This window comes from Lactuca sativa, chromosome 9 (genome assembly GCF_002870075.4).
Source record: "Lactuca sativa cultivar Salinas chromosome 9, Lsat_Salinas_v11, whole genome shotgun sequence".
NCBI lineage: Eukaryota > Viridiplantae > Streptophyta > Magnoliopsida > Asterales > Asteraceae > Lactuca > Lactuca sativa.
Genome location: NC_056631.2, coordinates 81,623,545 through 81,637,579, shown reverse-complemented (window position 1 = coordinate 81,637,579; position 14,035 = coordinate 81,623,545). Strand labels below are relative to the sequence as shown.

Sequence of the window (14,035 nt, the reverse complement as noted above, 5' to 3'; positions counted from 1 at the left end):
CCCAGATACGATCCGTTTACGATCCAGATCGTTTTTCATTTCTAGGATCGTAGGATCTTAGGATCGCGATTTTGACAAACATGATATCAATGTTGTAAAAAATCGCTTCACATTAGCTAGTCAGCGGATTACGATTAAGAGATCAATTAACTACACATAGATTAATCGGAGACCCTAGATTGCTAGTTTTTTGAATTTTAAAAAATTAGATACTACTAATATCATAACAAATATGAGAAAAGTGAATATACCCTTAAGGGTATATAAACATAAGTATCCTATACATAAAATTGCCTAGTTCTGATTAGTGAACTAATTAAAAAAAAACAATTTCCAAAAAAAAATTGTTGCGCCTTATTCACGTTTCCTTATTCTTCCTTATTCACGTTTACAAAAACTAAAAATTGTGTCATTTAAAAGGGATTTGTCTGATATTATTTATCACAACACTTGATTCGTTCATAATATCATTTCCAGAGAACATTGATTCATGATTAATCCCTACAACATGTTTTTCGTTTTATGTCTCGGCTTCAAGGATTCAAGGAGGTTCATTTTTTTCAACATCTCATGTTCGACGCCTTTCACCTGATTTGGGTGAAATTGTGTTTTTGGATGCGGCTATTTATGATCGGTGGAAGGCAGATAGCAATTGGAAGGAGGTTCCACATAAAAGAGAATCACACCACAAGGATCGCATAATAGGGAATCGATATTGGAAGGATCGCATAACAGGGAATCGGTATTGGGGCATTCTGGGAATTCTTAGGCACATTTTTCTCATGCAAGTCCAACAATTTACATTATGAATTTCCTAACATCTATGACATCTAGGGATTTTTGGGAAGTATGTGGTAGACTTGGCAATATCGTTGATGTTTTGATACAGGGGAATTATGAAAATTTTAACTTCCACCCACCAGGTGTTCGACATAATGCCAACATGTTATTCAACTTTTGTTTATTTGTTAACAGGTAAAAATTGCAGCATTGGAATGTAGATAGTTGAATAATGTTTGGGAACAGTGAAGTCTATGGAATCTTTCATATAGAACTCATGCAAAAAAGATCCAACTTCAAGGGAAACATGAAACTTAATGATGAAACGAACATCATGGATATTAAACGAGCAGGAAGCTGTGATTACTTAAAGAAGCAAGAGTATAATGTAGATTCTGTTCATGATGGTAATTCCACCTTTGTTTTTGGAAGTAATCTAAGCTATTCTTTTGATTACAACCATCAACGTAAAGTCTCCCATGATACGAAGACTTCAAATATCCTGGATCTTGCTCACATATGGATGTTTCTCTTGATTGTGCACCAACTTATACATGTTATAACAATCTGCAAAGTAAGATTTCTAACTACATTCTTCATGTAGCTTTGATATATGTTGTGACATCCCCATTTTCACGGCCAGAAAAGACCGATTTGTTTATGTTTCGTTTTATAAAATCAGAGTAATCCTTTGATTAAAAGAGTTGTGGAATTTGTTCCCAAAATAAAATATGATAAAATTTATCAAAACGTTTCTCAAAGAGAATGTATTTTCATTAAATAATAAAACCTCGAGATGTCATGTTCCGATACAGACCAAAAGCTTAAACAATATAAAATAGACCTTACAACGGTTATTTATAACTACTGATCTATAATCCAAAATCTTTCGTCAAGTCCACCAATTTATACCTTTGTGTCATTACCTGTAATGCAAAGAAAACTGAGTGGGTCAGGCTTGGGAGCCTGGTGAGCATATAGGGTTTTCAACCCACAATAATACATTTATTATATTCAATTATCAAACAATCAACCCAAATACCCTTCCCCATATCTCCTTTATTTTCTCAAGGGTTTACCCTAAGAACCAACTATCCTTCATTCATTCATTCCTAAGGATTTACCTAAGGAGTTGGCACAAAGTCCATTTGATACTACGGTTTATACAATAGGCACTACGTCTCATAGTCACCAAGGTTTACACAATAGGCACTACGTCTCATAGTCACCAGGGTTTACACAACAAGCACTACGTCTCATAGTCACCGGTTTTTACACAACAGACACGAAGTCACATCGTCACCAAGGTTTATCAAATAGGCACGAAGTCGCATCGTCACCAAAGCTTTACTTAATAGGCACGAAGTCGCATCGTCACCAAAGCTTTACTTAATAGGCACAAAGTCGCATCGTCACCAAAGCTTTACTTAATAGGCACGAAGTCGCATCGTCACCAACTATTCCATCTACCCATGTTCTACCCAACATTTTTGTAGATATAAATACAAGCACAATTTAAATCATTTAAGACCCGTATAAAAACATCAATTCCAAGCCCATCTCAAATAGACAAATAATACATAACACATAGCACGTATTTCATAGCTATTACTTTATATTTATATGTTAGAAGAAAGTAACTATACACTCACTCCAAATAAACAACAATATATACACATAACAAGTATTTCATAGCAAATACTTAATATTTATGTATAAGAAGAAAGTGACTACACACTCACACATATAAACAACAATATATATACACATAGCACGTATTTTATAAAATACATCATATCTATGTGTAAGATGAAAGTGACTATGCACTCACTTGATCAGAAGATGATTGGACAGCACTACGGCTTGTAAAAGTAGTATTCTTCGGTAGATCTGGAAGATCTTCACAAAAACCGGGCTCCTCGCGGGCAGAGCTTCGGCTCGGGAATTTCACTTCTCGGGATCTTCGGGGCCTCAGGCCTTGCTTCGGGGCTCGGGAATGATACCGAGGCTTCGGGACAATTCTTGCACGAAAAACGATGCAAAAACGCGAGAGAAAGGGAAGAAATGAGCAAAGAACTCGGCTGCCCTCGACATCCTTATATAGGGGGCTGGAACTTCAATTTACGCTGGGCGTAATGGGGATAAGACCGATGACTCCCCCCCCCCCCCCCTGGATAATATTGGAATTTATATTTAAATTAAATACCGAAAATATTTAATAAACTTCAAAAATTCATATCTTCCTCATACGAACTCCGTTTTCGACGTTCTTTATATCCCCGCGTAAGTGAGACTATGATCTACAACTTTTGTTTAGACTCCGTCGGCTAATTTTGAATTTGTTTTTATTATTTATTTTTAGTAGGCTGAAACAAGAAAATTTCGATATAAATTCATAACTTCTTCATCTGACGTCCGTTTTCGCCTATCTTTTTATCGTTTTACTACTATTAACGAGATCTTTGATTCTTGTTTAGATTGTTTCGGCTATAAACCACTCGATCTCAAATCGAGTATTCGAGCTGCATACCGCTAAGTCGAAACTTAGAAAAATCATAACTTCCTCATACGAAATCAGATTTGGACGTTCTTTTTATGCACGCTCACGGTTTAACGTATTCTATGACTTTCATTTAGATTTCTAAGGCTAAATATCACTCTAACGTAAATTCACTTTTTACGTCGCGTTGTGTCGTGCCGGTTCTGTCGCGAAACTTCGACAGGTCATAACTTCTTCGTTATAACTCGGATTTTGACGTTCTTTATATGTACGGAATCCTTGTAACATATACTAAAACTTAGTTAAGATTATTCATTATAAATAATCTTCCATCAAAAATTCATTTTTTTGACGCTTATCGTCTCTAAATTGACTAGCCTTGATCTACAGGCGTTACATATGTATTCCCTTTTGCACCTTTGAAAACAAATTCCTAAATTGACCTTGGCAGAAAGTTTCGGATTATCTGTCACTATGTTTTTTCTGATGAATTGTTGTTTTAAATTTGCGTTTAAGGAGCCTTTTGGTTGTGCTTCCAAGATGTTTGTTAAGAGGATGACTTAATGTCTTGAGCTAAAATTTCTTTGATGTAAGAAAGCAAATGATCTTCACCTTTTTTTCTTAGATTTAATGTTTGGTTTAAAAAAGCGTGTTGCGCTCCGTTGCGATTAGGTCCCGGAGACCGATGTGTATTGCGAGATGCGATTGCGAGCGCATCACGTAGGTGTGGCGCACTAGTAGTAATTACTATATATAAGCAAAATTCATGTTTACCAATAACAAACGAAAACACCATAAACATTAAACATATCAAATGAAACCAAATTCCAAAATTCATGCCATATGCAAACTGAAAACAAACCTGACAGTGATTAGTTAAAACTCAAAAAGCAAAATGCAAGTTTACCATACTCATGCAAAATGAAACCAAATATAATAATCAACTGTCATCAACCCTCATCAAACCCGAGCTCATAATCTACCTCCTCGACCTCGTCACAAGACAATCCAATATCTTCTTCTATCTCTTCATCCACCAACACAAGTCTACTAGGTTCAGGTGGTAGTGTATAAGGTGACTTTCTACTACATGCAGGTGGCCTACCATTTCCAGCAACACCTTTATCTTGTGCAGGCGGCCTACTAGTACTACTTCCAGCAACTCCTTTATCTTTTAAAGCTCCTCTTGTTGAATAGATAGGCTCATTTCCCCAGATGCATCTTCTACAACATCCCAAGTCAAATCCTCACTCTCAAACACTATATTATCAGCTTCATACTGCTCCATTGTTCCCAACAACCACTCATTGCTCTCATCTATTTCATTTAGAAGGATAGGATCAGCCTTGTCATTTCTTTTGGATCGAAGATTCAAGGAACGGTTGAATTTCACATAGACCATATCATTTAGTCTACTTTGTGCCAATCTATTTCGTTTTTTGGTGTGAAGCTACAACAATACAAAATACCGTGAAAGAGTTAAATAATATTAGACATGTAACAATGTGTAAACAAATGAAAAGATAATAACATAAATCCATGAACTTACGTGTTGAAAGACTCCCCAGTTTCTCTCACAACTTGTAGCACTACATGTGAGGCTAAGGACTCGTACAACAAAGTTTTGCAATTTAGGGGCTAAAGACCCAAAAGATATCCACCACTTAGCAGATGCTTTTGACTTTCTTTGTCTTATTGCCATTGGAAAACCAAATAAACTGTAACAACTCAAATTTTCAAACAAATTTTTCATTTTTAAAATATAATTATTTCCATTTAAAACAAGGCATAAATAGTTTAAGTATTCTGTCAAATACAAATATTCAAAATCCCAAGATCATAAAACATTCTTCAGTGTGTATCGATCACGCCGGCGCCTTCCCACGGTTCTCGCTAGTACCTGAAACACATACATAACAACTGTAAGCATAAATGCTTAGTGAGTTCCCCAATATACACTTACGCACATACGCCTTTCCAGGCCCTGACCTTCCGGTCCTCAATACAACGCCTTCCGGCCCATAATATAATCGCCTTCCGGCCCATAACATATTGCCTTCCGGCCCACATAACATACATAGCACACATAACAAATAACTTACCACATATAGCATACATATCACATGTCATATCTGACCTTCCGGTCACACAGTCAACCCTTCCGGGTACAGTATAGTGAGAAGACTCACCTCGTAAAAGCTGAACGCTAGCAAATCCCGAAATGACTCGTGCACAACCGACGAGCTACAACCTCCCTATAACATTACATATCTCATTAATACTTATATCTTCTAAGTGTGACTATCCCTAAGAAGTCAGACTTAGGTCAACTCTGGTCAACGGTCAACGGTCAACTCGACCGGACTCGGCGAGTACCATGGCGACTCGGCGAGTCTAGACGTCTTCCAACTTTCTGAGATTCCTTATCTACTCGTCGAGTACCCTCCTCGACCCGACGAGTTACTCCTGGAAGAATCGCGGGGCCACCCCGACTCCACTCGCCGAGTCTGAAGAACAACTCGGCGAGTCCCAGTAAATCTTCAAGCTACTCGCCGAGTCTGAAGAACAACTCGGCGAGTCCATGCCATGCAGACGAGTAACTGCTTCCTGAGATAGGTCTCGTCCCGAAATACACATGCATGGGGCCTTCTGGACCTCTAAAGGTCCTACTACAAGATTATAGTCGTTGGGTAACAAGGCACTACTTCATCTAATCACTAAATGGGTTCTATAAACCCTAATTTCATAAATACATCAATATAGCAGAGCATACACGAATTCTTACCTGGATGATGTATTCTCTGTATTCCCAATCCTCAGAATGTGACCCCTTGCTGCTCCTTTAGCCAATCCTTTCTCTTCCTTGCACAACCACTCTTCTATAACCAACAATGGCCTAAGATCCTTGCTCCAGCTGCACTAAATCGATTTAGGGTTCTTCTCAGAAGGCTAAAACGAACAATGACGGCCAATGAGTCCCTTTTATACGTCCCAAACCTGAACGGTTAGGGTTTCCGCTAAACAGCGTCGACTCGCCGAGTCCATACCTGGACTCGTCGAGTCCAGTCGCGATCCCGCGACCAAGTCTGCGATCCTACTCGGCGAGTCTAGGCTCCAACTCGCCGAGTCCCCTCTTAAACCACCCAAAAACATAATTTAATAATACCTGAGATTTCGGGCTGTTACAACTCTCCCCCACTTGGATTAGACTTCGCCCTCGAAGTCTCACTCTGCAAATAGTTCCGGATGCTGCTCCCGCATCTCACGTTCCAGCTCCCAAGTCATTTCCGATCCCTTACGGTGTTGCCATTGAACCAACACCAGAGGTACCTCCTTGTTCCTCAGAACCTTGATCTTCCGATCCCTGATAGCCACTGGTCTCTCCACGTAATTCAGGCTCGCATCCACCTGAATATCCTCCAATGGAACCACTGCCGACTCATCGGCTATGCACTTCCTCAACTGCGACACATGAAAAGTGTCATGGATCTGACCCAACTCTGCTGGCAACTCCAACCGGTAGGCTACCCGACCTATCCTTGCAATCACACGAAATGGCCCAATATACCGGGGCCCCAACTTGCCTCTCTTCCTGAACCGAATCACTCCTTTCCAAGGAGAGACCTTCAGGAGAACGAAGTCGCCGACCTGAAATTCAAGCTCGGATCGGCGCCTGTCTGCATAACTCTTCTGTCGGCTCTGGGCAGTCAATAACCTTTGTCTCACTCGCTGAATCTGCTCTGTCGTCTGGAGCACGATCTCCGTGCTGCCCATCACTCTCTGTCCCACCTCTCCCCAGCAAATGGGGGTCCGACACCTCCTACCATACAACAGCTCGAAAGGTGGCATACCAATGCTCGAATGATGGCTGTTGTTGTAGGAGAACTCTGCCAATGGTAAATACGCATCCCAACTACCCCCGAAGTCTAACACACACGCTCGGAGCATGTCCTCCAGCGTCTGAATTGTCCGCTCGCTCTGACCGTCTGTCTGGGGATGGTATGCGGTACTAAAATGCAATTTAGTACCCAGCTCCTCATGGAATTTCTTCCAGAACCTGGAAGTGAAGCGCACATCGCGGTCTGACACAATCGAGATCGGCACCCCGTGCCGAGATACCACCTCTTTCACGTATATCTCCGCCAACTTTTCCGCTGAAGAACTCTCACTGATGGCAAGGAAGTGTGCACTCTTCGTCAACCTATCCACAATCACCCAAATTGCGTCAACTCCCCTAGCAGTCCTTGGCAATTTGGTGATAAAATCCATAGTGATCTGTTCCCACTTCCACTCGGGGATCTCCAATGGCTGCAACTTGCCATGCGGTCTCTGGTGTTCGGCCTTAACCCTACGGCAGGTCAAGCACCTCTCAACGAACCATGCTACGTCCCTCTTCATACAGGGCCACCAATATTCCTTCCTTAAATCCAAATACATCTTTGTAGCACCGGGATGGACCGAGAATTTCGATCTATGAGCCTCTTCCATCAACGTAATACGCGTACCGCCCACGAACGGTACCCAAATCCGACCCTGAAACGTCATAAGGCCTCGACTATCCTTGACAAACTCTGAGATTAACCCCACAACCCGCTCTTTCTTCTGCATTTCTGGTCGCACAGCCTCTGCCTGGGCCCCACGAATAGCGTCCAATACTGGAGTCATCACAGTCAGTCTCAAGCATACATCTCGCAATGGAGTGCTCTCCGCCCTGCGGCTCAATGCATCGGCTACCACATTAGCCTTGCCTGGGTGGTACAGGATCTCACAATCATAATCCTTGACCACATCCAACCACCTCCTCTGACGCATATTTAGGTTGGGTTGATCCATCAAATACTTCAAACTCTTATGGTCCGTGTATATCGTACATCGAACCCCATACAAGTAGTGACGCCAAATTTTGAGAGCGAACACTACTGCCCCCAACTCTAAATCATGTGTGGGATATCTCGTCTCATGAGGCTTCAGCTGCCTCGACGCATAAGCTATCACATGACCCCTCTGCATCAACACTGCACCCAATCCCGAAATCGATGCGTCGCAATATACCACGAAATCTTCCATCCCTTCTGGGAGAGCTAATACCGGGGCTTCGCACAATCTCTGGCGAAGTGTCTCAAAGGAGGTCTGCTGCTCGGGCCCCCATGAGAATGCAACACCCTTCCGGGTCAATCTGGTGAGTGGCACTGCGATCTTGGAGAAATCCTTGATAAATCTCCGATAATACCCTGCCAACCCAAGGAAACTTCTGATCTCAGAGGGTGACTTCGGCACCTCCCAACTCATCACCGCCTCAACCTTGGCCGGATCGACCAATATCCCTTTCTGATTAACCACATGTCCTAGAAACTGGACCTCCCGCAACCAGAAGTCACATTTGGAGAACTTTGCATAAAGCTTCTCCGACCTCAATACCTCCAGGACCTCCCTCAAATGCTCCTCATGTTGCTCTCTAGATCTCGAATACACCAGAATGTCGTCGATAAATACAATCACTGACCGATCCAACATCGGCCTGCATACCCTGTTCATGAGATCCATGAACACAGCCGGGGCATTGGTGAGTCCAAAAGGCATCACCACAAACTCATAATGCCCATATCGCGTCCTAAACGCTGTCTTCTGGACGTCCTCACTCCGTACTCTCACCTGATGGTATCCTGACCTCAGATCGATCTTGGAAAACCAAGATGCTCCCTGCAACTGATCGAATAAATCATCGATCCTCGGCAACGGGTAACGGTTCTTGACCGTTAGCTTGTTCAACTCCCGGTAATCAATGCACATCCGGTGTGAACCATCCTTCTTCTTGACGAACAGAATAGGTGCTCCCCAAGGCGAGCTGCTCGGCCGAATGAATCCCTTTCCCAGCAACTCCTGGAGTTGCGAGGACAACTCTTGCATCTCTGGAGGTGCAAGACGATAGGGCACTTTAGCAATAGGCGCGGCCCCCGGAACCAGATCGATACCAAACTCTACTTGCCTCACAGGAGGTACTCCCGGCAGTTCCTCGGGAAAAACATCTGAAAACTCACGCACCACAGGGACCTCCTTAACTGACTTCGGTCTCTCGGAAACCTCCCGCGTATCCATCACATACGCCACAAAACCCTTACAGCCCTGCTGTAGACACTGCCTCGCCCTAGCGGCCGAACAAAAAGCTGATCCTGAACGGGTACCCTCACCGTACACCGAAAGAACTCCCCCTCTATGGTCTCGTATGGTCACCAACTGACGCTCACAGTCGATGACAGCGCCGAATCGGCTCAACCAGTCCATGCCCACGATAACACAGACGTCACCCATCGCAATAGGAATCAGGTCAATCGGGAATTCAACCCCGAAAATCTCTAGCATACATCCTCGAAGGACCTCCGTGGCATAAATCGATTTCTCGTCAGCTATAGAAACTCTCAAAGGTCGACTCAACGACTCACGACTAACGCCGATATGCTGACTAAAGGCTAAGGACACAAAGGACCTACTAGCACCCGAGTCAAATAACACTAAGGCAGGCACAGAGTTCACAAGGAAGGTACCTACGCGCATAATAACATAAGCATAACATATCGACATTAAAATAAATACATGAATTACGACATACCTGCCACAACATCGGGCGCAGCGCGGACCTCCTCCACAGTCAGCTGAAAGGCTCTCCCACGAGCCCTCGGGGCCTCGACCTTCACCGGTCGAGTCTCAGTAGTCCTGGCAGCAGGTGCAGATCCCTGACGAAGCTGAGGGCACTCGGCCTTCCGATGGCCGGTCTGGTTGCAATGAAAGCAAACCGTAAATCCCTTGGGACACTCCCTAGCAATGTGCCCCTCCTTGCCACACTTGTAGCAAGCACCGGCTCGACACGCCCCATCGTGACCCTTGCCGCACTTTACGCAAGTTCGGTTCTTCGAACCTCCCGTCCTCGAATCGGCGGACTTGATCCGCTTGGCCGCCGGCTGAGACTGAGCCGGCCGCCGGTCTGCCTGCTGAGACTCGGCCTCCTCCCTGGCCTGAGTCTCTAACTCGATCTCACGCTTCCTGGCATTCGCCTGAAGCTCAGTAAAAGTATGGTAAGTGGAGTTTGACACAAACTCCCGGATCTCCCTCCTCAGAACACCCAAGTACCGGCTCATCCGAGCCTGCTCTGTGGCCACCAGCTCGGGGCAAAACATCGCCCTCTCATGGAACTTCCGCGTGATCGCTGCCACTGAGTCAGTACCCTGCTTGAGGGTTAAGAACTCCTGAACCAATCGTTCCCGCTCCACCGGAGGAACGTACTCATCCCTGAACATGGTAGTGAACCCCTCCCATGTCACTGCCGCAATCTCTGCCAAAGTGAAGTTCGCCGTCACGAACTTCCACCAGTCCTTTGCTCCCAGACGGAGCTGGTTCAAAGCGAACCGTACCCTCAGGTGCTCCGGGCATGAACAAGTGTAGAAGCACCCCTCTATATCTGCGATCCACCTCATCGCAGCAATCGGATCCTGCGTCCCATCGAACTCTGGTGGCTTCGTGTTGCTGAACTCTCGGAACAGCAACGAGTCACCCCCCTGTGGCCTAGCAGCGGCCACAGCTGCGGTAGCTGCAGCGGTTGCAGCCTCAGTCAACGCGGCGTACCGCTCATCGAATGTCTCCATCAGGGTGGTCTTGATAGACCCAAACATCTCCGGGATCTCAGCCCGGATCGCCGCCGCCACCTCCTCGTGAATCATTTGACGAATATCCTCGTCACTCACACCGCTCGTACTCGCTCCGTGGCGTGGTCTAACCATGGTGTCTCTGAAATACAACATAAAACTATCAGAGTCTCCATCAAGTGTAATTGCACTCGATAACGCAACCCTACCCCGTCCCCGATATCCAGGGATTCTTACTTGGGTCTCCCACTGACCCGGTGTCCTCGGTAGTACGGGCCCAATACTACCGACCACACCACATCAGTGTTCATCCCAAGTCCTCCTCCCCAAACTTCGGATAGTGAGTACTCTACTTCTGATATGCACTATCTACCCGCATACTAGCAAAGCATCTCATATAAGCAAACTTCCCTAGACTAAGGCATCACAAATCAGGCCACTCTAGTCCTATCATGAATACCTAGTCTTCTAGCATGCATAACAATTCACATCATATAATATTGTAAGGTATTTTGGGGATCTTTACCGTTCGGGCGCTGACTGATCGTACACACTGCTTCTTTCTTGCTTACCACAAAACCATTTACAAAAGTTTATGCCTTTATTTGAAAAGTTTCCTCAAATCCTCGGTTTGAGTTCAGTTACCCCCGAAGGTGCACCCGAATCCCTCAAACCAAGGCTCTGATACCAATTGTAACAACTCAAATTTTCAAACAAATTTTTCATTTTTAAAATATAATTATTTCCATTTAAAACAAGGCATGAATAGTTTAAGTATTCTGTCAAATACAAATATTCAAAATCCCAAGATCATAAAACATTCTTCAGTGTGTATCGATCACGCCGGCGCCTTCCCACGGTTCTCGCTAGTACCTGAAACACATACATAACAACTGTAAGCATAAATGCTTAGTGAGTTCCCCAATATACACTTACGCACATACGCCTTTCCAGGCCCTGACCTTCCGGTCCTCAATACAACGCCTTCCGGCCCATAATATAATCGCCTTCCGGCCCATAACATATTGCCTTCCGGCCCACATAACATACATAGCACACATAACAAATAACTTACCACATATAGCATACATATCACATGTCATATCTGACCTTCCGGTCACACAGTCAACCCTTCCGGGTACAGTATAGTGAGAAGACTCACCTCGTAAAAGCTGAACGCTAGCAAATCCCGAAATGACTCGTGCACAACCGACGAGCTACAACCTCCCTATAACATTACATATCTCATTAATACTTATATCTTCTAAGTGTGACTATCCCTAAGAAGTCAGACTTAGGTCAACTCTGGTCAACGGTCAACGGTCAACTCGACCGGACTCGGCGAGTACCATGGCGACTCGGCGAGTCTAGACGTCTTCCAACTTTCTGAGATTCCTTATCTACTCGTCGAGTACCCTCCTCGACCCGACGAGTTACTCCTGGAAGAATCGCGGGGCCACCCCGACTCCACTCGCCGAGTCTGAAGAACAACTCGGCGAGTCCCAGTAAATCTTCAAGCTACTCGCCGAGTCTGAAGAACAACTCGGCGAGTCCATGCCATGCAGACGAGTAACTGCTTCCTGAGATAGGTCTCGTCCCGAAATACACATGCATGGGGCCTTCTGGACCTCTAAAGGTCCTACTACAAGATTATAGTCGTTGGGTAACAAGGCACTACTTCATCTAATCACTAAATGGGTTCTATAAACCCTAATTTCATAAATACATCAATATAGCAGAGCATACACGAATTCTTACCTGGATGATGTATTCTCTGTATTCCCAATCCTCAGAATGTGACCCCTTGCTGCTCCTTTAGCCAATCCTTTCTCTTCCTTGCACAACCACTCTTCTATAACCAACAATGGCCTAAGATCCTTGCTCCAGCTGCACTAAATCGATTTAGGGTTCTTCTCAGAAGGCTAAAACGAACAATGACGGCCAATGAGTCCCTTTTATACGTCCCAAACCTGAACGGTTAGGGTTTCCGCTAAACAGCGTCGACTCGCCGAGTCCATACCTGGACTCGTCGAGTCCAGTCGCGATCCCGCGACCAAGTCTGCGATCCTACTCGGCGAGTCTAGGCTCCAACTCGCCGAGTCCCCTCTTAAACCACCCAAAAACATAATTTAATAATACCTGAGATTTCGGGCTGTTACATAAACCTTGAGCACTTTGATATAAAGATAATTCTTCCGTAATCTTATCTTGCATACTCAAATTTGGTACCAACTGCTCGATGCATGCATATAATCCCGTCATAACTTCTTCACAAGATGTGCCAGCTTGGTTAGCATAAAAGATTTCTGGATTTAGGTAATGTCCAGCTGTATGCAAGGGGCGATGAAGTTGACATTGCCACCTGTCATCAATAAACTTAAAAGCTTTCTCATACTCCTTTTCTTTGTAGAGAAAGGATTTTGAGATAGTCTCCTTGGCTCGGTCCATTGCCTCATAAATATAACCCATAGCTGGCTTTTTCTCCCCGTCCACCATTCTAAGGACCTTAACAAGCGGTCCTGTCAACTTAAGAGAATACAAAATATTTCTCCAAAATGTGTCTGATATGAAATATTCTTTAATCTTGATTGTTGTTGCATCGTTGGCCCACTTGCTTTTATTCCACTCTTTTGACAAAACCATTTTTTTAAGTTGTCTTTTTGCTTGTGAAATTATGACAGGGTGATGAATGATGTTGCAAACCTACAATTAATGCAACAATTGAATATTAAACACAACAAAAATAATGAATGGTTAATCAACTGTTAAGAGTCACAATTCAAAAACCTGGTTATAGCTGGTCTATGCAAGTTTCTTTGATTGGTGAAGTTCCTCATCATATTAACAATAGCAACATGGGTATATATGTACCCATTTTCCAACATACACTTCTTCAAAGAACTTTTCACTTGAAGGATGTTCTTTCCAATGTCCTCTAACATAAGATCAATACAATGTGTCGCGCATGGAGTCCAATAGAGGTGTGGTCTTTTGGCTTCCAGTAACTTCCCTGCAAAGTTCACAACAAATAAACTTGAAAATAAACAAATAACGAATAAAATAAAGAAAGTTAGACACTTAAACTTAGAGTTAAGTATCTATTATTTACCTCCTTTAA

General features: G+C 43.8%; 1 pseudogene; it reads right to left on the bottom strand.

The window, feature by feature from the left end:
* Positions 1 to 4,230: 4,230 nt before the first annotated feature.
* On the bottom strand, positions 4,231 to 13,757 carry LOC111885395 (uncharacterized; annotated as a pseudogene).
* Between the last annotated feature and the right edge of the window lie 278 nt (positions 13,758 to 14,035).